This window comes from Salvelinus alpinus, chromosome 25 (assembly GCF_045679555.1).
Source record: "Salvelinus alpinus chromosome 25, SLU_Salpinus.1, whole genome shotgun sequence".
NCBI lineage: Eukaryota > Metazoa > Chordata > Actinopteri > Salmoniformes > Salmonidae > Salvelinus > Salvelinus alpinus.
Genome location: NC_092110.1, coordinates 20,284,766 through 20,294,770, shown reverse-complemented (window position 1 = coordinate 20,294,770; position 10,005 = coordinate 20,284,766).

The window sequence follows — 10,005 nt, the reverse complement described above, 5'->3', positions numbered from 1 at the left end:
TTTCAAAAGATTGCGACCCCCCCCGCCCTTTGCCTCACAATGGTTTGATCCACTGCCAGTTCTTTAGCTGGCAAGGTAATAGAGGGTTCGTATCTACTGTCCGAAAGGGACATGTACGTAACTGACGTGAGGTTAATCCAGTCAATCCATAGCAGGTCCATAGCAATGTTATTTATTTATTTTTATGTTGGCAGGGTTCACACACTAGCTGAATTTGCAGAGCTAGCGCGCAAACTAAAGCAAACATTAACTATCAAGCTAGCTAGTACCTATTCCATTTATGTGGCGTCGTCAAAGATGGAATCTTTGCTATCGTCAGTTTATTCCAAGATCAGCATGCAGCTGTAGTGCTTCGATGTCCCTGTGATAAGGTTAGCGATAAACTGAAGTCCAAACTGAACAGAACAGAACTACACTCTCTTCTACCATTGTCTTAAATATATATAATGGTCTCGTTGCAAAAGATAAATTGTCGCTAGTGAACTTTTTTTTATTTTTTTTATTTCACCTTTATTTAACCAGGTAGCAAAGATTATAGCAAACACACAGAAACGGAATTGGTGCTCGCTAGCTTTACAAATTCAGCTATTGTTGGAAGCCAGCCAATATGAAACAAACTATTAAAATTACAAAAGGTTGCAGCATGTGTTGTGTAAATGTGTGTGTGTGCAGCTAGGCCAGCCAGCCAGGTAGAAAAATGGCAGAAAAAAGTAAGAAGACGGACATCAGAGTATTTGTCAGTACACCAAAACGCATAGTAAGAACTCTAGTAGCCTAATATCTCAAAGACTAGTTGATAAAATGTTCATAAGAAAGAAGTGAAATGCTAATGGGAATGTTTCACAATGATGTCATTAGGCAGAGCAGGCAACAGATGGCACACAGACAGCAGAGCTGGGGACAGATATGCAGGGACAGATTGGCAGAGACAGGGAGTCTCAGGTAAGTTTGTTGAGTCTTTGTTTGGCAACATTATGAAAGGTTCTCAATTTTTTTGACTTGTAAAATAGGGACATAATTGGAAAATGCCATGGATACCCCCACTCTCAACTTAAACTGGTGACTAAACTAAGATTTGTTTACGGCAATGGTATTGCTGTTGTGATTAATTGTGTAGTTTTGGGTACCGGTAGTTAGGAGTACGGCAAACACCTTATTTCTTTTCTAGGAGACAGACTGTGAGTCAGTTAGGGTGATGAAAGGGAAAGAGCCAGGGAGAGAGACTTCAGAGGTCAGTGTCACAGCCACGGCAGGACCAAGTGTCACCCTTGTTGCCAGCAGCACCAGTATAGGGGACAGTGGCACAGCATTGTCCAGTTACCACAGTGATGGCACAAAACCATATCAGCCACACCCACAATTTATAGAACCGCAAACTCTTGCCAACAGAGTGTTGACGTTTCAAGAGAGATGGTTTCGCGATTTCCCCTGGCTACATTATAATCCATAAATAAAAGAAGTGTTGTGTTTTCACTGTAGCCAAGGGTTTTCAAGCCAGCCATCTTTTGGCCAAAGAGCAGATGCTGCCTTCATTAGTGCAGGATTTAGGAACTGGAGAAAAGCCATTGAAAAATTCACAGCACATCAAAACTGCCAAACCCACCGCCACTTTGTAATTGTAACAGCACACCAGCTAAATCCAATCAGTGTCCAGTTATCCAGCGCGTGGGGTAAACAGCAGGATGACGCAAGGCATTGCTTGATGAAAATTGTTAGTTCGGTGCGGCATGTAGTAAGACAGGGACAAGCCTTTAGAGGCCACACGGATGACAGTGGGAATTTATACCAGCTTTTGAAACTTAGGGCAGAAGAGGATGATCCCATTTCACTGAAGTGGTTAACAGAGCGTACCACAATGTACACAGGCCCCAAAGCACAGAATGAAATTCTGAACATCATGGCCAATAGTCATTCGAGGCATTGCAGCTGAGATTAGGTCTCTTCCGATTGTACAATTTTCATTAATTGTTGATGGTACTCAAGATGTCTCTGGTGCTGAACAGGAGAATGTCTGTCTGCGTTATGTTGACCATGACCATGTCCCTCACAAGGAGTTTATTGGGCTATACAGGGTGTCGGAGACAACAGGCGAGGGCATTGCGAAAGTGGCAACTGATGTGTTGTTGAGGAAACCCGCAAACATATGCTCGGTTCTTTTGTTCAGTAGTGTGTATAGCAGTGGTTCTCAACCTTTTTGGGGTACTGGAACCCCTGCATATTTTGAGGCAAGGCAGGCAAGGTTTTGAGCGGTCCTCAGGGACCTCCACCCCCTCTATATTATATGTAAACTTACTGGAAACCTTGTGGTACTGACTACATTCATTACACTTTTTTATTTCACGGACCCCTTGCAATTAGTCCATGGACCCCTGTTTGAGAACCCCTGCTGTAATTGATATTTGTTATTTTGTTTAGTAGTTTTCAGTACACTTACAAATTATTTATTTCATGTTATTTTATTTAAAATAGCATACTTTGTGCGACATACTTGTCCATAGCTGCTGTTTGAAGAGTTGAGACACTGACTGAAGGATATTTTGTTTGATTTATTTGGGTTTTTCATTGAAGTAGTTATTTTGCTTTTAGAACTGTACTTATTTTAAGCTTTTTGTTCTTGCAAAGATATTGTAGTAGACTCAGGCCAGGTGCACATATTTAATGACTATATAAATGTATCAGAAAAAGTCAAATTAAAAGGTCAATTCAATACGGAGACCAACTTTGTGATGGTTCTCAATGGAGATTATTTTAGATGTGATCACACCATGTTCATTGTATTTATGAAAACTACACCCATACAGTGTACAGTACCATTGTCACCTACTGACCTTTCTTGATATTGCTGGTTGTAAGTACGAATACCTGCATACATACTGGACTGGTAAGGAGCACTGCTATAACTATTATTATTAGTAGAATTATAATGATTTAAACATTTGAACAAGTTGGGAAAACCCTTCAGTTAACTACTGTACCTATCAATTATCCAGTTGTAGGAATTATGGTTCCTCAATATACATTTAACATATAACAACGTATACTATGTGTTACAGCACTACTTTTGGTGTCCCCCTCAGGAATTGCTCTTGAGAAAATTTAATGTAATTGTCCCCTCCAAGGTTGATATCAGATTTTCGCCCCTGCACCTAAAAGAAAACTTCGACGTACCCAAGCTTCTTGAAAAAGGTTCAGTGTATGAGTGTGTAAGTTAGTGAGTTGGTGCTTATTATCATCCTCGTATTTCATATTTCAAATGAAGATGAAGGGCATTGTGCAAGACAGCGGGGGAGGGGGGAATTAGAATAATTAATTAGTCTGCATGTGAAACAAGCCGAGGGTATTAAAATCCATCAGGATCTTTACACTCACTGATTTATCCCTGCCAATGCCATACAATTAATTATCTTTTATGCTAAATGTAGATGAACCAAATGAAACATGCCCAACTTAGGTCTCTTTTTATGGAATAGTGTACAATGAAACCTTTCTTCATTTTATTTTCAAACCTTTAAAACTTCAATAAATCTCCCTCAATAATCCACTTTTTGTTAAAGAATTGTATGTTTTAAAAACGTAGAATTGAAGTCAAGATCTGAACACAGTATGCAACTTAAAGGGACAGTGTCTACATAACATGACTGGCACTTTTCCAAAAAAAAGTCCAAAAAATAGGAATGAAAGGACCCTAAGAAAATGACTCCTGTTGATGTCGTAAGTCACACAGGAGACCGCCAACCATGGCATTTTCTGTTTTAAAGGATGTTGTTGCCTTTTTTTATTGATGGTAGTGAGAAGTGAACAGAATGGCCAATTTGAGCCTGAGAAGTGGAGTGGTCATCCAATACAAACAGATTCCTGGGTTGATAAGTTATTTCACAGCCACCTTCAACACTCAAGCTGGTATGCGCTAAAAGTATAAAGATGGAAGACACAGCAACACCTGGGTTCCGTCTCAGAAATCCCCTCAGGAATCCTGGGAGACACCTCCCACTACAGGCCATTCTCAATCCTTATTACAGAGATTAAATCAACCACAATACAAAAAAATTCACATCCCAAATTCATATATTGTCTTTCAATACTCATCAGACAATCTGCACGTGTATGTCTAAAGGAATTCTCTACCTCTCAGAAATTCCCTTGCAAATTCAATCCGACAAAGTTGTTTATAAGGAAAACAACCCATTTAAATGTGAAACTACTAAAGAAAATAAATGTGTGTGAAGAATTGGTCATTCCAGCAATAATGAGAATGCCTATTATTTACTATTTCTACAAATAAACTGCAAATGCATTTAGGAGCCATTGTGCTCCTGGGTTCTGTGATATGACCAAGCAGAGGCATGGAATACTGAAGCAGGGCGCCAAAGTAAAGATGGGTGCCAAAGTAAAGATTTATACAGAGCAGTAGCAGCCGCAGAAACTGACATTGGATGACATCCCCTGCATGATAAATCCCTCTGGACAGACTCCAAAACAAGGAAAAGAACGGCTCAGAACAGTGGCATTGGGAAAGGAGGAAAATACTGTAAGCTTAAGCATTTAACTTCCAAAGGGTTGGGAATATGTTAATAACTTTAATGAGGCCTATTAAGAATGTTAAAAAGCTCCCTCTTAATAGCCGTTATTATTTATTGAGAATGTTTTATTAATTCCTCACCAAGTTGTCTGTTTGTACATTGTGTACTTATTGAGTGTGGCATATTTTTCTTTGGAACACATAAAAATGACCCAAATATAATGTTAAGGTTAAATACAATATTTACTTCAGTTCAACAAACCCAATGTGTCAGTTCCAGCAGATGTGATGGTAACTGAATGTCTCTCCTGGGGGGGATGTTGAGGGATCCACCATCCCTGCCTCTGCATGGAGAATAACATGGTGAATATCAGGGGTCTTTAAGGGCCAGGGGTGAATCTTTTTTAGTTTTATGGGAAGTGGGTGAGCGCCGGGGAGGTGAAGCACAGTCTCTGGCCGTTACATCACTCAGTGCAATAAATGGATGCAGTCTGCATCCCAGTTAAGCATTGGCTGTTTTTAAATTCTACCTCTTTTATCCAAATGAATGATGGACCCCGGTACAGTGCACTGTGCAGCAATATTAATATACATCAAGGGCCAGTGCCCCTCACTAAATCAAGGAACCACCGGCATTTGTTATTTAAATGACAAACAGAGGCTGCAGAAGCGGAGCAGGGAGATGGGACTTTGGAAAAGAGGTGGACAAACCAATTCAAATTTCAATCCGGCAAAGACGCCAGGTCCGGAGCCATCAGTCTAATGAAAAAAGGCAGCTCTATGAGCCTAAACGGACGAGGGGGCTACTGCAGGGTGCCACCTCTAATACGGCCTACTTCCAATGATTTATATACACACTAGATGACTACCAGGGTGTACTGTTTTGAAGCAACCGTGCCTCCATCTTGGCACTCCCCCACTGTTGTAATTTTTTGTGAGGGAAGCTATAAATTGCATTTATTAATGTCTACATTTGTTTTTTCCATGTTTATTCTATTACAGACACCTTAATGCATACTTTTAAATTATACTATGTGAGCTAAACATAAAAATACAAAACATATAAAAACATTTTCCTTAAAGTATAATTTTTGGAAAGTACTATGTTACTGTACCCATTAAAACAAAAAGAGACTTAAAAACATGTAATTTGTAGTTGAAAATGTAAATGAAATACTGTAGAATTCCATGAATTCCTATGGAGGACTGCTTTTTCTGAGTAGTGCCAATATGGCTGACCGGTGGCTTCAAAATCTCTCATTGGCCAATACATAGCATAAGCAATCCAAGGTTTATATACACATCATTGCCTGCTTCCCATCACACTTTCACCAGACTCATTCAGACCACTTCCACATGGGAGGACAGGCAGGATGCTCACAGAGCCCTTCTCTATCAATAACACAGCACACTAGTCAAGTCTGAATTTTTCCCTCCGCTAATAAAAAGTAAATAGACTCACAAATATTGGAGACACTATTTGCAATGAAATTCACGAATTCACATATATCCTATATTCCTATGTTAATGGATGTGATTCACATGTATCCTATATTTTTGGTTATAAAGGATCATCTAAAGTAGGATAAAGGATAATCTATTGCCCCATAGCACTCACTTCTGTCATCATGAAGTGCTTTGAGAGGCTAGTTAGGGATTCATTTGTATGTCGCCCCAACTGATCCACGGATTAAGCAATCGCCATCGCACTGCACACTGACCTATCCCATCTGGACAAGAGGTATATCTATGTAAGAACGATGTTCATCGACTACAGATCAGCCTTCAACACCATAGTGCCCTCCAAGCTCATCATTAAGCTCGGGGCACTGGGTCTGAACCCTGCCCTTTGCAACTGGGTCCTGGATTTCCTGACAGGCCGACCCCAGGTGGTGAAGGTAGGCAACAACACCTCCACTTTGTTGATCCTCAACACAAGGGTGCATGCTCAGCCCCCTTCTGTACTCCCTGTTCACCCATGACTGTGTGGCGATGCACGTCTCCAACTCAATCATTAAGTTAGCTGATTACTCAACAGTGGTAGGCTTGGTTACCAACAATGACGAGACAGCCTACAGGGAGGAGGTGAGGGCCCTGGCGGAGTGGTGCCATGAAAATAACCTCTCACTCAACGTCAACAAAACAAAGGAGCTGATAGTAGACTTCAGGAGACAGCAGAGATCCACATCGACAGGGCCACAATGGAGAGGGTAAAAAGCTTCAAGTTCCTCGACGTGCACATCACTGACAACCTGAAATGGTCCATCCACACAGACAGTGTGGTAAAGAAGGCGCAACAGCACCTCTTCAACCTCAGGAAGCTGAAGAAATTCAGACTCTCACAAACTTCTACAGATGCACCACTGAGAGTATCCTATCGGTCTGTATCACCACCTGGTACCTGGTACGGTAATTCCACCGCCCGCAACCGCAGGGGGCCAAGGCCTGTTCACCCCGCTAGCATCTAGGCGGAGACAGTACAGGTGCAACAGAGTTGCCATCAGACTGTTAAACAGTCACCACTAGCCGGCCTCCGCCCAGTACCCTGCCCTGAACTTAGCAACTGTTACTAGCCGGCTACCACCCGGTACTTTACCCTGCACTTTAAAGACTGCTGCCCTATGTACATAGTCATGGAACACTGGTCACTTTAATGTTGACATACTGTTTTACCCACTTCATATGTATATACTGTATTCTAGCCAAGGCTCATTCTATATTCAGTGCATTTGGAAAGTATTGACCCCTTGACATTTTACACATTTTGTTACGTTATATTCTAAAATTGACATAATTTTTTTTTTAACTCATCAATCTACACACAATACCTCATAATAACAAAGCAAAAGCAGGTTTTTAGAAATGTTTGCAAATGTATAAAAAAACTGATATCATACTCGTACTTGTCCTCTTATTCAGCCCCCTTTCTATTCTGGTTAGAGACAGTTTACGCTGTTCTGTGAAGGGAGTAGTACACAGCGGTGTACGAGATCTTCAGTTTCTTGGCAATTTCTCACATGGAATAGCCTTAATTTCTCAGAACAAGAATAGACTGATGAGTTTCAGAGGGAAGATCTTTGTTTCTGGCCATTTTGAGCCTGTAATCGAACCCACAAATGCTGATGCTCCAGATACTCAACTAGTCGAAAGAAGGACAGTTGTATTGCTTCTTTAATCAGAACGACAGTTTTCAGCTGTGCTAAAATAATTGCAAAAGGGTTTTCTAATGATCAATTAGCCTTTTAAAATTATAAACTTGGATTAGCTAACACAACGTGCCGTTGGAACACAGGAGTGATGGTTGCTGATAATGGGCCTCTGTACGCCTATGTAGGTATTCCATTAAAAAAATCTGCCGTTTCCAGCTCCAATAGTCATTTACAACATTAACAATGTCTACACTGTATTTCTGATCAATTTGATGTTATTTTAATGGACAAAAAATTTGCTTTTCTTTCAAAAACAAGGACATTTCTAAGTGACCCCAAACTTTTGTACGGTAGTGTATATATATGTATACACACACTACCAGTCAAAGTTTTAGAACACCTACTAATTTGTCTTTATTTTTACTATTTTCTACATTGTAGAATAATAGTGAAGACATCAAAACTATGAAATAACACATATGGAATCATGTAGTAACCAAAAAAAGTGTTAAACAAATCTAAATATATTTTATATTTGAGATTCTTCAAATAGCCACCCTTTGCCTTGATGATAGCTTTGCACACTCTTGGCATTCTCTCAACCAGCTTCATGAGGTAGTCATCTGGAATGCATTTCAATTAACAGGTTAGCCTTGTTTTAAAAGTTAATTTGTGTAATTTCTTTCCTTCTTATTGGGTTTGAGCCAGTCAGTTGTGTTGTGACAAGGTAGGGGTGGTATACAGAAGATAGCCCTATTTGGTAAAAAACCAAGTCCATATTATGGCAAGAACAGCTTAAATAAGCAAAGAGAAACAACAGTCCATAATTACTTTAAGACATGAAAGTCAGTCAATACGGAAAACTTCAAGAACTTTGAAAGTTTCTTCAAGTTCAGTCGCAAAAACCATGAAGCGCTATGATGAAACTGGCTCTCATGAGGACCGCCACTGTCAATGTTCTAGGTGAATGGAATAAGGCGGAGTCAGGCGCAGGACACAGGTATGAGTAAAGCCACGATATTTACTCAAATTCAACAATAATCCAACAAGGATAAACATAAACAATCCAGAACACGTACACGGAACCACTTAACAAAAACAATCCCGCACAAAACAACAGGGGAAGCCAGAGGGTTAAATAAGGAACACTGATTATGGAATGGAAACCAGGTGAGTATAATGAAGACAAAACAAAACGAAAATGAAACATGGATCGATGGTGACTAGAAAACCGGTGACGTCGACCGCCGAACGCCGCCTGAACAAGGAGAGGGACCAACTTCGGCGGAGGTCGTGACAGCCACAGGAAAGGAAGACCCAGAGTTACCTCTGCTGCAGAGGATAAGTTCATTAGAGTTACGAGCCTCAGAAATTGCAGCCCAAATGAATGCTTCACAGAGTTCAAGTAACAGCCACTTCTCAACATCAACTGTTCAGAGGAGACTGTGTGAATCAGGCCTTCATGGTCGAATTGCTGCAAAGAAACCACTACCAAAAGGACACCAATAAGAAGAAGAGACTTGCTTGGGCCAAGAAACACGAGTAATGGACATTAGACCATTGAGAATTTGTCCTTGGTTCTGGTGTCCAAATTTGAGATGTTTGGTTCCAACCGCCGTGTCTTTATGAGACACAGTGTAGGTGAACGGATGATCTCCGCATGTGTATTTCCAACCGTGAAGCATGGAGGAGGAGATATTATGGTGTGGGTGTGCTTTGCAGGTGACACTGTCTGTGATCTATTTAGAGTTCAAGGCACACTTAGCCAGCATTGCTACCACAGCATTCTGCAACGATACGCCATCCCATCTGGTTTGGGCTTAGTGGGACTATATTTTGTTTTTCAACAGAACAATGAACCAACACACCTCCAGACTGTGTAAGGGCTATTTGACCAAGAAAGAGAATGATGGAGTGCTGCATCAGATGACCTGGTTTGTGATAAGTTGGACCGCAGAGTGAAGGAAAAGCAGCCAACAAGTGCTCAGCATATGTGGGAACTACTTCAAGACTGTTGGAAAAGCATTCCAGGGGAAGCTGCTTGAGAGAATGCCAAGAGTGTGCAAAGTTGTCATCAAGGCAAAGGATGGCTATTTGAAGAATCTAAAAAGTAAAATATTTTTTGATTTGATTAAAACTTTTTTGGTTACTACATGATTCCATATGTGTTATTTCATAGTTCTGATGTCTTTACTATTATTCTACAATGTAGAAATAGTACAAATAAAGAAAAACCTTTGAATGAGTAGGTGTGTCCAAACTTTTGACTGGAACTGTATTTATTTAGGTGCTTTTAATCAAAGAACACAGTTTTTGTCAAAGTGGACACAGTGTTGT